This window comes from Castor canadensis, chromosome 1 (assembly GCF_047511655.1).
Source record: "Castor canadensis chromosome 1, mCasCan1.hap1v2, whole genome shotgun sequence".
Lineage (NCBI taxonomy): Eukaryota > Metazoa > Chordata > Mammalia > Rodentia > Castoridae > Castor > Castor canadensis.
This window is the reverse complement of record NC_133386.1, coordinates 150,326,480-150,341,610: the sequence shown is the minus strand read 5'-3', so window position 1 is coordinate 150,341,610 and position 15,131 is coordinate 150,326,480.

The window sequence follows — 15,131 nt, the reverse complement described above, 5'->3', positions numbered from 1 at the left end:
GCCTGTGGCTTTCTGGGGATCCCAGTGCAGAGCAAGTGAACAGATCTAAGCATGGCAGCTTCAGAGCCGCTCATAATCACTGGATAATTGAGACCAACTAAGAGGACATGTCAAACGGTGTTTAAAAGAATGTGGGCTCAGATTCAGACAGCCCCACTCCAACCCTGGCTCTGCCAGTTACTAGCTGTGTAATAACCTTGGGAAGTCACTGAAATTCTCTGCATATCTGTTTTCTTAGTAGATACCTAAAGATTTACTGTGCATGTTACAAGAGTTGGAGTTTAGTAGAAGGTAATTTCCTAACAAATGGCAACAATTTTCATGGCTCTTTGTTACCAGTCGAACTGGGTCACCTGAAAATTCTTATGTTGAGATGACCTTATTTGAGATGGAATAATTACACAGGTAATCAGGTTAAAATGAAGTCATGAGGGTGGTATGACTGGTGTCGTTATGAAAGGGGACATTTGGACACAGACATGTATAATGGGAAGATGATATGAGACACAGGGAGATGTTCATCCATGCCAAGGAGAGAGGCCTGGGCCAGATGCTTCCCTCATAGTTCTCAGAAGGAATCAAATGTTGACACCTTGATTTTAGACTTCCAGCGTCTAGCACTGTGAGACAGTTCATCTGCTACTTAAGCCACTCAGTTTCTAAAGTTTGTTATGGCAGCTGTAGCATAATAACACAGTCATTTTCACTCAAATTGCCATTCTCCTGCCATCTCCCCCACTCCGAAGGTACTCCAGCACCAGCATGCAGCTCTAGGCTCACTATCTCAGCAGCTCCAAAGTAGTTGGCAGGCCTTTGGGATGATAGAAAAATAGCATTTAATGATGCTTTTAAATATAAATTCCATTATATAAACCTCACAACAATCCTCTAAAAAAGATGCTACTTTTCCCCTGATTTGGAAGTTTAAGCACATATATATTTGATGTTTATATTTCATATTTATCCCAAGATCATACATCTAGAAGTGGTACAGCTAGGATTTAGATGAATCCAGACACTTTGTCCTCAGAGTCCTTGCCCTTAATTCCCACAGGGAACTCTTAAACCCTATGAATAGATCCTTGGAGATGTCTAGAGTAGAACTAAGTATAAGTCTGAATGGCCACCTGTCATCCCCCTTGGTAGCAGGATGGAACTGAGAGTCCCATGCCTTCAGCACTGGCCTCTGAGCATCTCCTACATCATCAGATGCAATGGTACCCACTGTCTGTACATCACTGAGTCTATGAAGGTGTCCCATTGGCCAGAGTCCAGAGGAGTTGCTCATATTTGATACCCTGGACTTCATCTTTCAGGCGCCTCTAAAGCTGCTAATGATTAATTTCCTTGGCTTCTTTCCAAAAAACTGCTGTAGAAATCTGTTTTGGTGAGGCAGATGTAGTTAAGGGTTCAGGTTTGGGTGCCAGATATCTGGGTTTGGATTTTGGCTCTGTTCATTATAGTCTGGGTGAACTGAAGTGGCTTATATAACCTCCAATTCTCACCTATAATATGAAGGCAGCAATAGTACCTACAGGGTGGTGGTAGGGTTTATTAACACACATATGCTTCCTAGAACAAACTTGGTGAGTACTTAACAAATCTTGGCTGTTATTACAGAATGTCGGTAGGATGGGATAAGTACTATAAGGGAAACTGTCTAGGACTGCATTTCTGCCCTTCTTTCAGTTCAGAAAAAGGACCAAACTATACCTAATCTATAGTAATACATTCACAGAATTTCAATAACTTGCCATCTGTATTATAGAAACCCAGAGTTTGACGTGTACACATGTTATTTCAGGAAGTTTTAATTTTGGAGAACATTTATATGACATATAGTAGCATATGATGTTGTTAAATGGGTGGATGAATGACATATGAGGGGAGGCTGTCTTCAAGGCATCCTGATACTCGCCACCGCATGAGGGAGGGAGCATAGGCTGGCAAAGGGACACCCAGGCAACTATGGTAACTCAAAGTAGGAGCAGTCAAGTATTCAAATCCCAATTGTGAATATGAGGCAAGTCTGAGGCAGTCAAACACAGAAATAGAGAAGTGAGAGCAGGAATCTCAAGATTGTCCCCAGCACCATGAATGTAGGCCTCATGCTGAGCCAGCAGAAGCAGGACTGAGAAAGGACTGCAGGGAGCAAGGATCTGACCAGTTGGGCTCTATTATGAGTGGGGAACTAAAGGAAAAGCCAGGCACCAAGACTGAGCCTGTCAGCTAGATAGAAATCCTATTCCATGGGAATCAGGGATGGCTAATGAATCTGGCTCACTTAGAGAGTTTCATCACTCACAGGATCTCTGAAGACAGGTTGAAGGCAGCAGAAGCAGAAGTAATATAGGCTCTGGTCCCATGTGATCCAAGTCTGATCCCTTGTGAGCCACGACTGATTACCATGTAAGCCTAGCCTAATGTCATGTGAGCCTAACCTAATCCAATGTAAGCCAAGTCCAATCCTATGTGAGTCAAATGTACCATGTGAATCATATATGATCCCCTCGTGCACCGAGAGCAGATCTTCATACCTGGCAGCTGGGAGGGGTTGGTGGCACCTGGGCTGATAGATCATACCACAGCCTGAACTCCAGTTTACACATGGCAAGACATGAGAACCAAGCCAAGTGCAGTGAGAATAGGCACTCCTATTCTGAACAGACAGATGGGACATGCGACTAGCTCTGCAACCTCCTGCCTTCTGCCTCCTGGATCTCTCAAAGTGGAGTCGATTGATGGCTTTCCAGAAGCAATGGAAAGATTTCTACCGTTTGTGATGAAGAAGTGTAAATTGTTACAATCTGTTCAGAAAGTAATTTTGCAATATTATAAAAATGTAGAGGATGTTAATTGCAATGTTGTTTGTGGCAGTGAAAAAATGGAAATGATCTAAATGCCATCAATGGAACACTGTTTAAAAAAGTGATAACTCTGTGCTATGAAATAATGTACATTAACCAAAGATGATGAATGAAATTCATATGTATGAACATGGAAAAGTGACCACATCGTATTAAATGAAAATAATGTGTTTCAGAACACACCAGTACAATTCTGCATGTGTAAAAAAGGGAATTATGTGCATATAATATGATGTTTGAGTAATGCATGGAGCATACCCAAAGGGACATAAATAGTAGTTAATTCTAGAAAGAGGGATTGATGAGAGGTGGGAGGGAGGGGAAAGGGAACAGGGAATTTCACTTTATACTTTATAGATTTTCTGTTTTATTTGCTTGTGTTGTTTTACAATGAGCATTTATTGTACCCTTGTTTTTAAAGTTTAAGAAAGAACCTCAAAATAGAACACAACTTTAATACATTGGTCTTTGGATTTTGTGTTTCCTTGGCTGTGTTCATGATTGTAGAAAGTTGTATTGATAAAATGGTACTGTGTTGCTCCATAAGTTATCCATGGGCCAGTGGAGAGGCTGGCAGAGGGTCGGATTTCATTAGGGGCCAGAGGAGTGGTCAGAGTTCTCCCTTATAATACCAATTGTGGGCATGAGAGTGTGTCACACTCTGGAGTTTGAAGCTCATTCATTGTGCACCCTTAGAGGTCATGTGATGGGCACTTATTTAGAAACAGTCATTACACTTAGCACTGGATTGGACCTCTTACTGGGTGTGCTGCTCAGAGCATTCTATGGGGAATTGGGCTATGGATGATATAGAACTCTTGACTATATATTATGTTTGGGACGACTAAGGTCATCTCACTGGCCATTGTGTGACGTGATACAACTCAATGAGCTCAGGGCAGTCACTGTACAGAGCTCTTGACTGGGTAATGCATTAGGCATGGATGGAATGCTATGTGGGTCATGTACTGGAAACCCCACCGAACTTTTATTGGGCCCTACCCAGAATGTGACTTTCAGCACCACGGTTGACACCGTGGCAGGCTCTGAACTGGGCATGCTTTCTGGGTACTTCCACGATCCAATAATAGGCATGAATGGGCAGCTGCAGTGTTTGATTCTTGCATCCTAGATCTGCTTGGTGACACCTTCCAGGAGCAGAGCCTGTGATGCACAGGAAGTGAGTTATAGGCCAACAGGGCAGCCATGTGCCTGAGGCTGGGGAAGGGGAAGGGTACAGCATAGGCAGTCACGCCTTCTCCTCTTTCTTGCTGCTGGAAGACAATGTCTGGATAGGGTCTGCTTGCTGTGTTTTCTGTGTGAATTCTAAGTAAACAGAAGCCACTGTCGATAACACACATACTCCTGAGAGTAGCACCAAGTGAAGTCAAACATTTCCAAAGGGGCCTGGAATTAGAGTAAAGATCTGAGTTGGGTCAGAGCTAGGTTCCCTGCTGCTTGGATGGTGGACTCTTGCCTGGAGGTGTATCTGGCCTTGCAAAATCCACATGTTCATGGATTGTCTTAGTGTTTATCAAATGCCTAACATAAAAGGCCATGAAAGTCAAACCAAGTATCTCAAGTGATCCTTCATGAGAGTTGTTGCTTCCTTCATGCCTAGAAAAAGACCCAGTGAGTTGGGATACTGGGTGGCTGGTGGTTGTGCTCTCAGTAGTTAGGATTCACAGAGGACTGGAAACAGTGGTGCTTGCCTGTAATCCGAGCTAAGTAGGTCAATCATTGTCTGAGGTTGGCCCTGGGAAAAAATGTGATACTCTATCCAAAAAATAATTAATGCAAAAAGGGTTGGGGACACGGCTAAAGTGGCAGGAATGCCTGCCTAGCAAGCATGAAGCTTTGAAAAAAAAAAAAAAACTTCACAGAGATTCAGAGTTGTCCTGAGCAACCAAGAAATGACCACATTTCATGACCTATGGGGTCACCTGAGAAAGCACGAGCATAATATGATCCCCCCTGAATTTAGGAGACCCACACTAAGAGTGGTGCTCACCACTCTTGACACCAAAATGCAATAGAGATGGAGGACAGCTCTTCCTGTGATTAAGAAAGGAAGGTGGGAATTATCACTCAAAACTAAGGACAAATTCTTCACTTGAGTTATGAAGAGAATGTAAGCTATTCTGCTGCTGGACTTGGCTATATACTCTTTGACCCCCAAATATGCTGAGGGTGTTCCATGCCCTCGCTATTGTCTTGAATTCTTTTTTTCTAGTAGCTTTTTAAAAAAACTGACATAAATTCACACAACACCAGTTACAATTAACTATTTAAAGTATACAACTCAGCAGCATTTAGGATACTCACTAACTGTGAAACCACCATCCCTATCTAGTTCTGAGACATGTTCATCAGCCCCAAAAGGAAAGCCTGTATCCATTAAGCAGTCACTTTGCATTCCCTCCTCCCCAGCTCTTAGCAATGGCTAGTCTGTTTTCTGTCTCTGTAGATTTACCTGTTCTAGATGTTCCATATAAAAAGAATCATACAATATGAATCTTTTGTGCCTGGCTTCTTTCACTTAGCATAATGTTTTCAAGGCTCATCAACTTTGCCCTGGCAATTTTTCAGGGACACTGTATAGTGTAAAAAGATTGTAATCTTTGAAGTCAGACAGACCTGGGTTTGAGTTCTGGGCTCAGCCATTTACCAGTTGTGTGTCCTGGGAAAGTTACTGATTCTTTTCTGAGCTTTAGTTCTCATTTGTGAAATGAGAACGACAATCCCCACCTCCTACGTAGTTGTGAGGATTACAGATAACAGATGCAAAAATCACCTGGCCTCTAGAAGGCGCTCCCTGAATGTCAAGGAAACGAAATAAGTTAAATGTGAGAGTATGAGGTGCATAATATGCCAATGCCTGTCCTATGCTCTTTGTTCATGCATTTTCTTCCAGGAGCGCCCTACTGCACCATGGCAGCTCTTTTCCCTGAATTCCTCCCTCCCCTCCTCTCCCCTAGCTACACAATTTCCTTGCATTGAGCAGCCACTCCCTTGCTTCTGCTACCAGGTACTTTTTCCCCAACCATGAGCCTTATCTCCCCATCTAGACTGCACATTTTCCCCAAGGTCATACGCTATTTTCTTTTTCCAGAGAACATATGTTGCAGATTTTCTAGGACAGGTCCACTTTAAAATACTCTGTTATGCAGAGCATTTAACAGCACTGTGACCACACGGGGCTATCACAGGAATCTACCCATGTGTCATCCAAACTAACTCCCCTAGGCTGTCCTGGTAGGCAGGAGGGGCACACACTTCTTCTGCTGGGTGGGTGTGAACAATAAGATCCTTTCAATGTTTGGTGACAGTGCCAGTTGCTCAGGAATGCACTACCTGTGCCTTCTCCACAGTCCCCATGGAAATGGAATGGGCGTCAGGTGAGCCTCCATCCTAATTATCTGCCTGTAATTGAAAGGCGCAAGTTGGCATTCTCAGGAAGGTGCTTCTTCAAAGGCACTTGCTGCAGAAGCTAAAGTCCAAATTAGAATTGATTCACAGTCTTGCAGAAGCGTGAGCTATTAGAGGGGAGGCTCTGAAATGGGGAAGGCTACTAGAGAATGAGGTCAGGACAGGCTGGGAAAATGCCTTTCAGTGTCTCAGCATAATTTAGGCTTGGAGCTGAATTTAGAGTTTGGATTTTTACTACAAATAAAATGCAATAGCACTCAAAGTGTCCGTTTAATGTTGTTTACCCTGTCTTTTTTTTCTTTTAAATAGGAATTTGGTACTTAGAGAAAGAATAAAAACAGAAACCAAGAGTCAGAGTCATTTATAAAGACCACAAATTTCTAGAGCAGTTTTTTTTTTTTTAAACTTGAAAGGATCATAGGGCCTTTTCAGGACCTGATAAAACTTGAAGACTCTCTGTGACTGAAAGGTGTACAATATGCTCAGAAATGTAATTCTGGGTATGATCTTGTGACTATTTTCCAACCTCCTTGGAGCCCACGTAAGGTCACCATGTTAAGATTCCTACTCCAGTGGAAGACATCTCTGTGTCAGGTATTTGTAAAGGACTGAATATGACATGGTTCCTGCTTTCAATGAACTTGGACACTGGTGAGTGGATCAAACACAGACCCAGATAATGATAACTCAGCTAGTCAGTACAGAAACCTCCTGATTCTCTGTGCACCTTCTCTCCTTAGCCCCCTACTCCCCTTACCGTGGCTTTGTTTCTCATTTCCTGCCTGGTAGCAATAGTTCTAAGCTGGTGGCCTGTTGTTACTTTTTCCATCCTATATGTAGATAAGCAGTGATCCTCGTATAGTTCACTCAGCAGAGGAAGGACTGGACCTCTCCTCTCGTCAGAGACATGCTGAGGTGGTTTTCCATCCTGTACAGAATAAAGACCAACTCCTTACCACAGCACTCCAGGCCCACTGGTTGGGCGGCACTGTTTATTTTCAGCTTCATGTCTTGTGTAGCCCTGCATGAACCCTTCTCTTTATCAGTGCCAGAGCCCTCATTATTCCCTAAATAATAGAGCTTGCATGTTCAGGTTCTCCAGGCTGGTTCATTTTGCTTCTCTGCCGGAATACCATTTTCCTCCATATCCATCTATTAAGTCCTTCATATTCTCAGAAGCTCAGATTCAACACCTGCTCTATGAAATCCTCCCCAGTTCCCCATGTCAGAAGTAATGAATGCTTTTGGAACCTGTATTTATCACTCGGTCTGTCCTGCCTCATAAGAGTGTTATTTTCCATGTCTGATTCTTCTGAGGTAGAGATGGTTTCAAATGTATCTCTGGCATTTGAAGTCCCTAGTGAAAAGGTGGCCCATTCAAAACTGAGCTGGTGTATTTTCTCTCTTCTTTGGTAGAAAGTTGCAGAAAACCCCCTCTGTCTCCACGAGACTGGCATTCCTTAGAAAGGTTGAAGTAGATTTTGGAGGGTCTCCCTTAGAAAGGCAAAGCCACCTGGTATCATTAAAGGTAGATTTTATTTAAAAAGTAGATACAGCATGTTTGAGGGGAGAGCAGAGGTAGTATAATACTTAGTGTGAGAGCTCAAAAAAAAAGCTCCACAGCTTGTGAAGGCAGGCCCCAGGAGGGAAGAGAGCAGGGACTCTGGATCCCAGAGGTAGAGAACCTGGAACCCATCACAGACCAATTCATTTCTAAGCTTGGCTTCAAACAGAAAGACATCCAGTTTTCCTCTGGTATCCATGAAGGTTTGGTTCCAGGACCTCTCCTTGGATACCAAAATCCACAGATGCTCAACTCCCTTATATAAAAACAGCATAGTGTTTATATAACTACATATAACCTACTCACATTCTTCTTTATACTTCATATCATCTCTAGGTAACTTATAATAGCTAATGCAGTGAAAATTCTGTGCAAATAGTTGCCTTTACTGTATTGTTTGGAGAATAATGACAAGAAAAATGTCAGTACATGTTTAGTACACTTTTTTTTCTCAAATATTTTTGATCCACAGTTGGCTTAATTTGCAGACGTGGAACACCCAGATGTAGAGGGCTGGCTGTCCTGTGGAAGAGCTCCAGCCTGCATGGATAGTACACTATCCTCTCAGAGATTGTAGGCTCATCCCATGCCCAGAGGGTAGCACTTGCCTTCTTTGTGGCTCTACACCCACACTGTGCTGAACAATGGAAAAAGGTTAAACTGAGGACTCCATGGGTTTGGCCAGGCTCTTTTGCTTAGCCTCCAGTGGAGATGACATGCCCTAATGTATGTATAGTTGCTCCTCTTGCCAAGAACTTGACCCAGCTTTTATGGTCTGAGGGTGACTCCCCATTGGGAACTTTTGCTCAACCCCCAGAGCCCCTCCCTGAAGCTGGAGCAGAGAGTTAGAGTCAGGGTGCCCTAAATGCTACAGACTGCTGGCCACATTATCAGGAGGACATTGTGATAGAAGTTATGCTGCTGTTAGAATGCAGCCTGGGCCATTCTAGTTGGCCCCCAAAGGATGGAGGCATTTCCTGCCACATCTGTAAATCTCCAGCATCCAGGGCCTTGTTCATAGTGTGGGCACAAAAAGTACTACAGAACTGAAATTCAAGTACTTTGTAGCCAGCTCTGAATATTGATTCTGCTGTGCAAATGTTTCTTCCCTTTCATCACAATACTAAGAGCCACTGTTTTGGTCCCTCTCCAAGGTCTCTGTCTCTAAGCTCTTAATTAGAAAAAGGAATCAGTAATTATTAAAGTTATTAAAATATGGAATATTGCAAAGGAGTGGATTAGAAGCCTTCATGCTAATCCAAACAAATTGTGCTAACGTTACTTTGATTCTAGCAAACCCAAACCCACAGAGGAAGATAAAAGCTAGGGCTTACTTCCTAAGAAGAGGGTTGAGTCTATTCGCTAAGCCAGGCTTATCAAGCATTCATCAGGAGCTGTAAAGGAGAAGCAGGAGACGAAAGGAAGAAAGATGTGCACTCTGTAGAAAAGATGAGGTAGAGGGAGGGGAGAGCTGTACAAGGGAATCACCCCAGTAGCTGTGGTTCATTGAGTTCTGACTACAAGTGTCTCTCTCTTCTGGGAACTATGGGGTATAAAGAAGTGTCTTTTCCTTTTTTGAAATGGGATCTCCCTATATTGCCCAAGCTGGCCTTGAATTTGAACTTGTCCTGTCTCAGACTCCCAAATAGCTGGGATTATAGGTGCATGTCTCCATGCCTATCTTGAGAACAATCTTTTCCATCCCATGTCTTCAGCAACTATTAAAAAGAACATAATCTTTCAAAACCTATATCCAGGTCCAGACACTTGTGCTGGTCTAACTGGCAGAATGGGCATTGCCGCTCCTCAGGGAGGACATACACATCAGCCAGCAGTTCTAGGGCTCCAACAGAGTTACACATTGAACCTGGCTTTGTGCGGGAACCCATGAAGCCTAGAGGGTTGCCCCTCCACCTGTCAAATTCAACACATGCCAGTAGAGCTCAAAACTGACACCCCATCTGTTCATATTGCCAAGACTGCATCTCAGCCCATGTAGCTACCACCCACTCAGTCCTCCAGGTCATACTCCTGAGAACCAATATATTTATTTTTTGGTGGGACTGGAGTTTGAACTCAGGGTTAGGCACTTGCAAAGCAGGCACTCTACCACTTGAGCCACACCTCCAGCTCTGGTTATTTTGGAGATGGGATGTTATGAACTATTTGCCTGGACTGGCTTACTAAGTAGCTAGGATTACAGGTGTGGGCCACCAGTGCCTGGCTGAAACTATTGTATTTTTTTTTCAGTACTGGGGTTTGAATTCAGGGCCTCATGCTTGATAGGTAGGTGTTTTACAACTTGAGCCACACCTCCAGCTACCCTGAGCACCATTTTGGACACTTCTCATTCTTTTGCTGATGTCTTTTGATGGCTAAGAATTGGTGCAACCTCAGAAACATCTTTCCTGTGCTTTTCTTCCTACTTATCCTCCACACAACTTCTCTGCTTCCAGTCCTTATAATTTTTTCCTCAACTGCTTCTCCAAACTCTGTTCATACTTCTTTACCAACCTAGCATATTCCTGACAACCCAAACTTCTCATGCAGAGAAGAGACTCTGAGACTTCTGCTCAGAGTCTTTCTCCTCCTTTGTCAAATTTTTGCTCAATCTCCAAAGTCAGCCTAAAGGTGGCCTTCTCTGGCTGTTCAACAGCAGAGTTGGATCTCATAGTTTTGGGCACTGTGCCATCTGACCTCTGGTCCCTCAGCCCTGCCACCATAAATGAGTGTCTTTTGTGAGGGTCAGGAACTGTGCCTTCCACACTTGTCTCTCCTCAGGGCCTTGCAGAGTACTGCTTGCATACAGTAGCACACAGAACATTTCTATTTAAAGAACACTGGTCCTGGAGAATGCCTGACCCTATAGATACTTGCCTCTGAGAAAGACAAAGCTGCTAGTTTGAAAGCGAGAAGCTTTCAGAGGTGCCATAAAGAGGTATTTGTGATGTAGTGATTTGATGAATTGTAAAGTGATATCTGAGGCAAACAGCACGGGTCAGAAGGGGAGGGGAGAACAAAGGAGAAGTTGCATTTGAGTCTGCTAGCTAAGACTTTACTATATGTCACAAAAAGAACTTGGTCACCCTAAAAATCATTACCATAGTTGGGACTTGAGGGATTTGAAGTAAATATTTTAATTTAGAAAACTGGTGCTTATTGAATACCCAATACGTCTAGACACTGTATTTTACTTATTTTATATTGAAACTGAGGTACTCTACATATTAGGCATACTTGAGTCTATTTTATAGATGAGGAAATTGATAATCACAGAAGTTAAGAAGTAATTCACCAGTGTCATATAGATATAAAGGGAGTAGAATAAGTTCTTTCTTTCTTCTTTTCTTCCTTTCTTCTTTCCTTCCTTCCTTTCTTTCTCTCCTTCCTTCTTTCATTTCTTTCTTTTCTCTGCCTTCCTTCTTTCTTTTCCCTCCCTCCCTCCTTCTCTCCCTCCCCCCTCCCTTCCTCCCTCCCTCCCTCCCTCCCTCCCTCCCTTCCTTCCTTCCTTCCTTCCTTCCTTCCTTCCTTCCTTCCTTCCTCTTTTTGGCTTTTTGAGATAGGGTCTTGGTAGGTAGCTCAGGATGACCTCAAACTCATTATGTTGTCCAGGATGGCCTGGAACTCTAGATCCTTCCATGTTAGCTTCCTAAGTGCTGAGAATAAAAATTTTTGGTCACTAATAAAGAAGACATATCATTTGATGCAACACATTTTAGACAATAAATGTTTCCCAAACTATAAAAAGTAAATCGAAATATAAATTTGATTCCCAAACCTGACCTCTTCATACTGACCTAAATTTACCCTGGAAAATGAAATAGACCACCTCTCCAGGATTTGTGTTATGGATCAGTCACACTTTAAACTTTTTCTTTCATCAAAAACATTACAGGGTTAACAATACCCGATAAAGTGGATATTGTCCTCCTTCCTTTCACTCACTCCACTAAGAAAAGAAAATGGGCCCCAAATGAGTGAACCAAGTGAGGAAAGAAAGTGATGCAAAGTGCCCACACAGTCCACAAATCAGCAGTAATATCTCCCTTTTGTATTTTTAAAAAAAAACCCCATTATTCTCTTTGTTCCTCATACCAATATTCAGGATAATACTGGGACTCTCATTTTTTAGGTGAGGAAACTGAAGCTCCTGGAGGTTAAGGAACTTGACCAAGTTTGAACAACTAATAAAGAGCAGAGCCAGAAGTGAAATGGAGGCATTTCTTCTGAGCCCATTTCAGTCCCATCATACCTGGTTGCTCACACCCATCTCCCGGAGCAGTGTATGGCAAGCATTTATGTTTGAATACATGAAGACTGATAAGAATAACCATATTTATTGCACTTACAATGTGACAGGTACTCAGCTAAGTGCTTTTCGGGAATTACCTCTTTTAATCCTCATAACCACCATATGACGTACAAACTTTCACTTGTCTTATTTTACAGAAAAGCAAACAGAGGCACAGAGAGACTGAAGTCATTTGCATAAGTGTCAGAGTCAGGATTTAACCTGGTTCTGATGACTGTAGTTTTTGCTCTTGAAAGGTGGTAACCATGCTCTTCTGTATCTACTAATCCTGAGGCATCTTTCAACCATCTCCCCCCTCCTGCTCCCCAACTCAGAGGTCAACACTGTCTTCATTTAGGACTGGACTCAGGTGTATACATTATACCTGGCAGGCTTATTCAAATGCCTGTCCTCCAGGTTTTGAAAAGAAGTGAAAATAGTTCCTTTGGGAGATGGCAGAGAAAGATAGTTGGTTACTGGCTTTTCTTTAGTCAGTACCAGTTAATGTCACCTTTTCATAGCCCTAGTGGCTAAGTGATGGATATTTCCCTGTATATCATTCAAATTGTGTACTGACCAGTTTACATGTTGGACTACTAAAATGAGACTATGCAAGGAAGGACCCAGGTGTGAGAAATATGCTCACCTGTCCAAACTCAAAGAATGGACTCAGAGACACGTGGAGTACAGTGGAAGTGAAACTTTAATGGCAACCTTGCAAGGTTGGGTGCCTGATGAGCAGAGACACGGGAAGCTGTTACAATTAGCATTATATTGCCTAGTGCTCAAGTCCCTCCCCCGGTTCCTCATTGGCTGAGTACTGTGGGGTGTACATTCTTTTCATGGATGTCCCATAATTCCTATTGAGTTATTTAAAACATGCCTGTTGGGATTGGTCAAATTTTAGAGGTGGGTTTTAAGTGGTTATCTACCTTTGTGGTGGGAAGGTCTCCATGTGATATGTGCTTTCTGGCACATAACCCATTTCCTCACTCTATCGATGTATCTCACCCAGTTTAAGTTTCTATATCAGTTGCTCCTCCCCCAACACCTGCAAGCTAATACACAAGTAAGTGGCTAGGGTTAAATCCTTTGAAAATGGACCAACACTGACTTTATTTCTAACACAGGCAGACACTGCAGATGTTATCTTCATCCTATTAGTGGTTACGAACAATCCTTGTAAGATTTTTACTTCTGTGTTTAAAAAAAAAAGTCATAACATAGGCATTTAGAGAGCTGGTTTGCCCCTGACCACAGGACATGGGGCCACCCAGATTTTGTCCCTTCTCCCACTTCATGTTTTTAGCTTATCAAGGTCCTTTGCTTCTTGAACCTTCGACCTCTTTGTCTGCCTAGCTCTTAATGGGTGCTTTTCTGCTAAAGTGGGCTGGGGAGGGGATTAGTATAATAGCTTCCCTAACTCTGAAGTCTGTTGGGTCTCTTACCTCTATGATGGGTCCAGCCTTCGTTCCCTATCAGTAGATGTCCAATAGATTTCCCAAGATTTTAGGGCATTTCTGGGACAAGGTGGGAGTTGTCAATTTCACAATCACTTTGTACTCTAAGCTCTTGCATTTGCGTAATTGGTTCATTGTCACCTGTCCCTGGCTGCTTCTGAGAGACAAGTCATTTTGCTTAATTCTGCCAAGTAGCAGTCCTGATATCACTCTTTTTACCCAAATGTGGTGGTTGGAATGGTGAAATCAGTCAAAATTCATTTACCAAATAGTTAACCTTGTGTTTCTTTAGACTTTTTTTTTTGTAGGGTTTGAACTCAGGACCTCACACTTGCTAGACAGGTGCTTTTACTGCTTAAGCCACTCCACCAACCCTTTTTTTGTGTGTGACAGTTTCTTTCAAGATAGGGTCTCATGAACCATTTGCCCAAGGCTGGCTTTGAACCACAGTCCTCATGATCTCTGCCTTTTGAGTGTAGCTAGGATTATAGGCATGTGCCACCAGTGCCCAGCCCTCCTTGGTTCTTGAGTCTGTTGCTTGGCTCTTGAAGCAACAAATACTTTCATTTATTGAGGGCTTATGATGTGTTGGGCATTAGATGATTGCTTTATTATCACACTTAATGCTCAAAATAATCCTAAAAGAGAAGAGCTTTTATTTCCATTTTGCAGATGAGAAAATAGCCACCAGATCCCACAGCAAGGAAGTGAAGGACTGGGACTTTGAAAACTGATCTGAGTCTCAACCCTTGCATCCTCAATAGTGCGCTGGAGGTTGAGTCTACTGTTGCTTGCCTTAGCTTCTGTGGTAGAGGAAGGGTTGAAGCAGATACCTGCATTTTTTTTTTGACATTTTCATATATGCATGTTGTGTACTTTATTTTTATTTTTTAAAATTTTTATTGTTTTATCATTCATATGTGCATACAATGCTTGGGTCATTTCTCCCCCCTGCCCCCACCCCCTCCCTTACCACCCACTCTGCCCCCTCTCTCTCCACCCCCACCCCCTCAATACCCAGCAGAAACTATTTTGCCCTTATCTCTAATTTTGTTGAAGAGAGAGTATAAGCAATAATAGGAAGGAACAAGTGTTTTTGCTGGTTGAGATAAGGATAGCTATACAGGGAGTTGACTCGCATTGATTTCCTGTGCGTGTGTGTTACCTTCTAGGTTAATTCTTCTTGAACTAACCTTTTCTCTAGTTCCTGGTCCCCTTCTCCTATTGGCCTCAGTTGCTTTTAAGGAGATACCTGCATTTGACTCCATTTCTTTCTGCGTCTAGGTATTGTATGAGGGTACTGGATTTTGTGTGTCAGCGGAAGCTGAGGACAATGTTCTTAGACAGAAAAAGTGTTCCTCAACTCTCTTCAGAAGTCTCTCAGCCTCTTCCTTAGTTCTCTCCACAAGATTGTGTCTTCTAAAATCCCATAGGTCTCCAGAGCATGGCCTCCTTGGTCATGACATTGTAATAAAGATGATTATTGGTGAGCAGGAGTGTGACCCTCACGTCATCTCCAA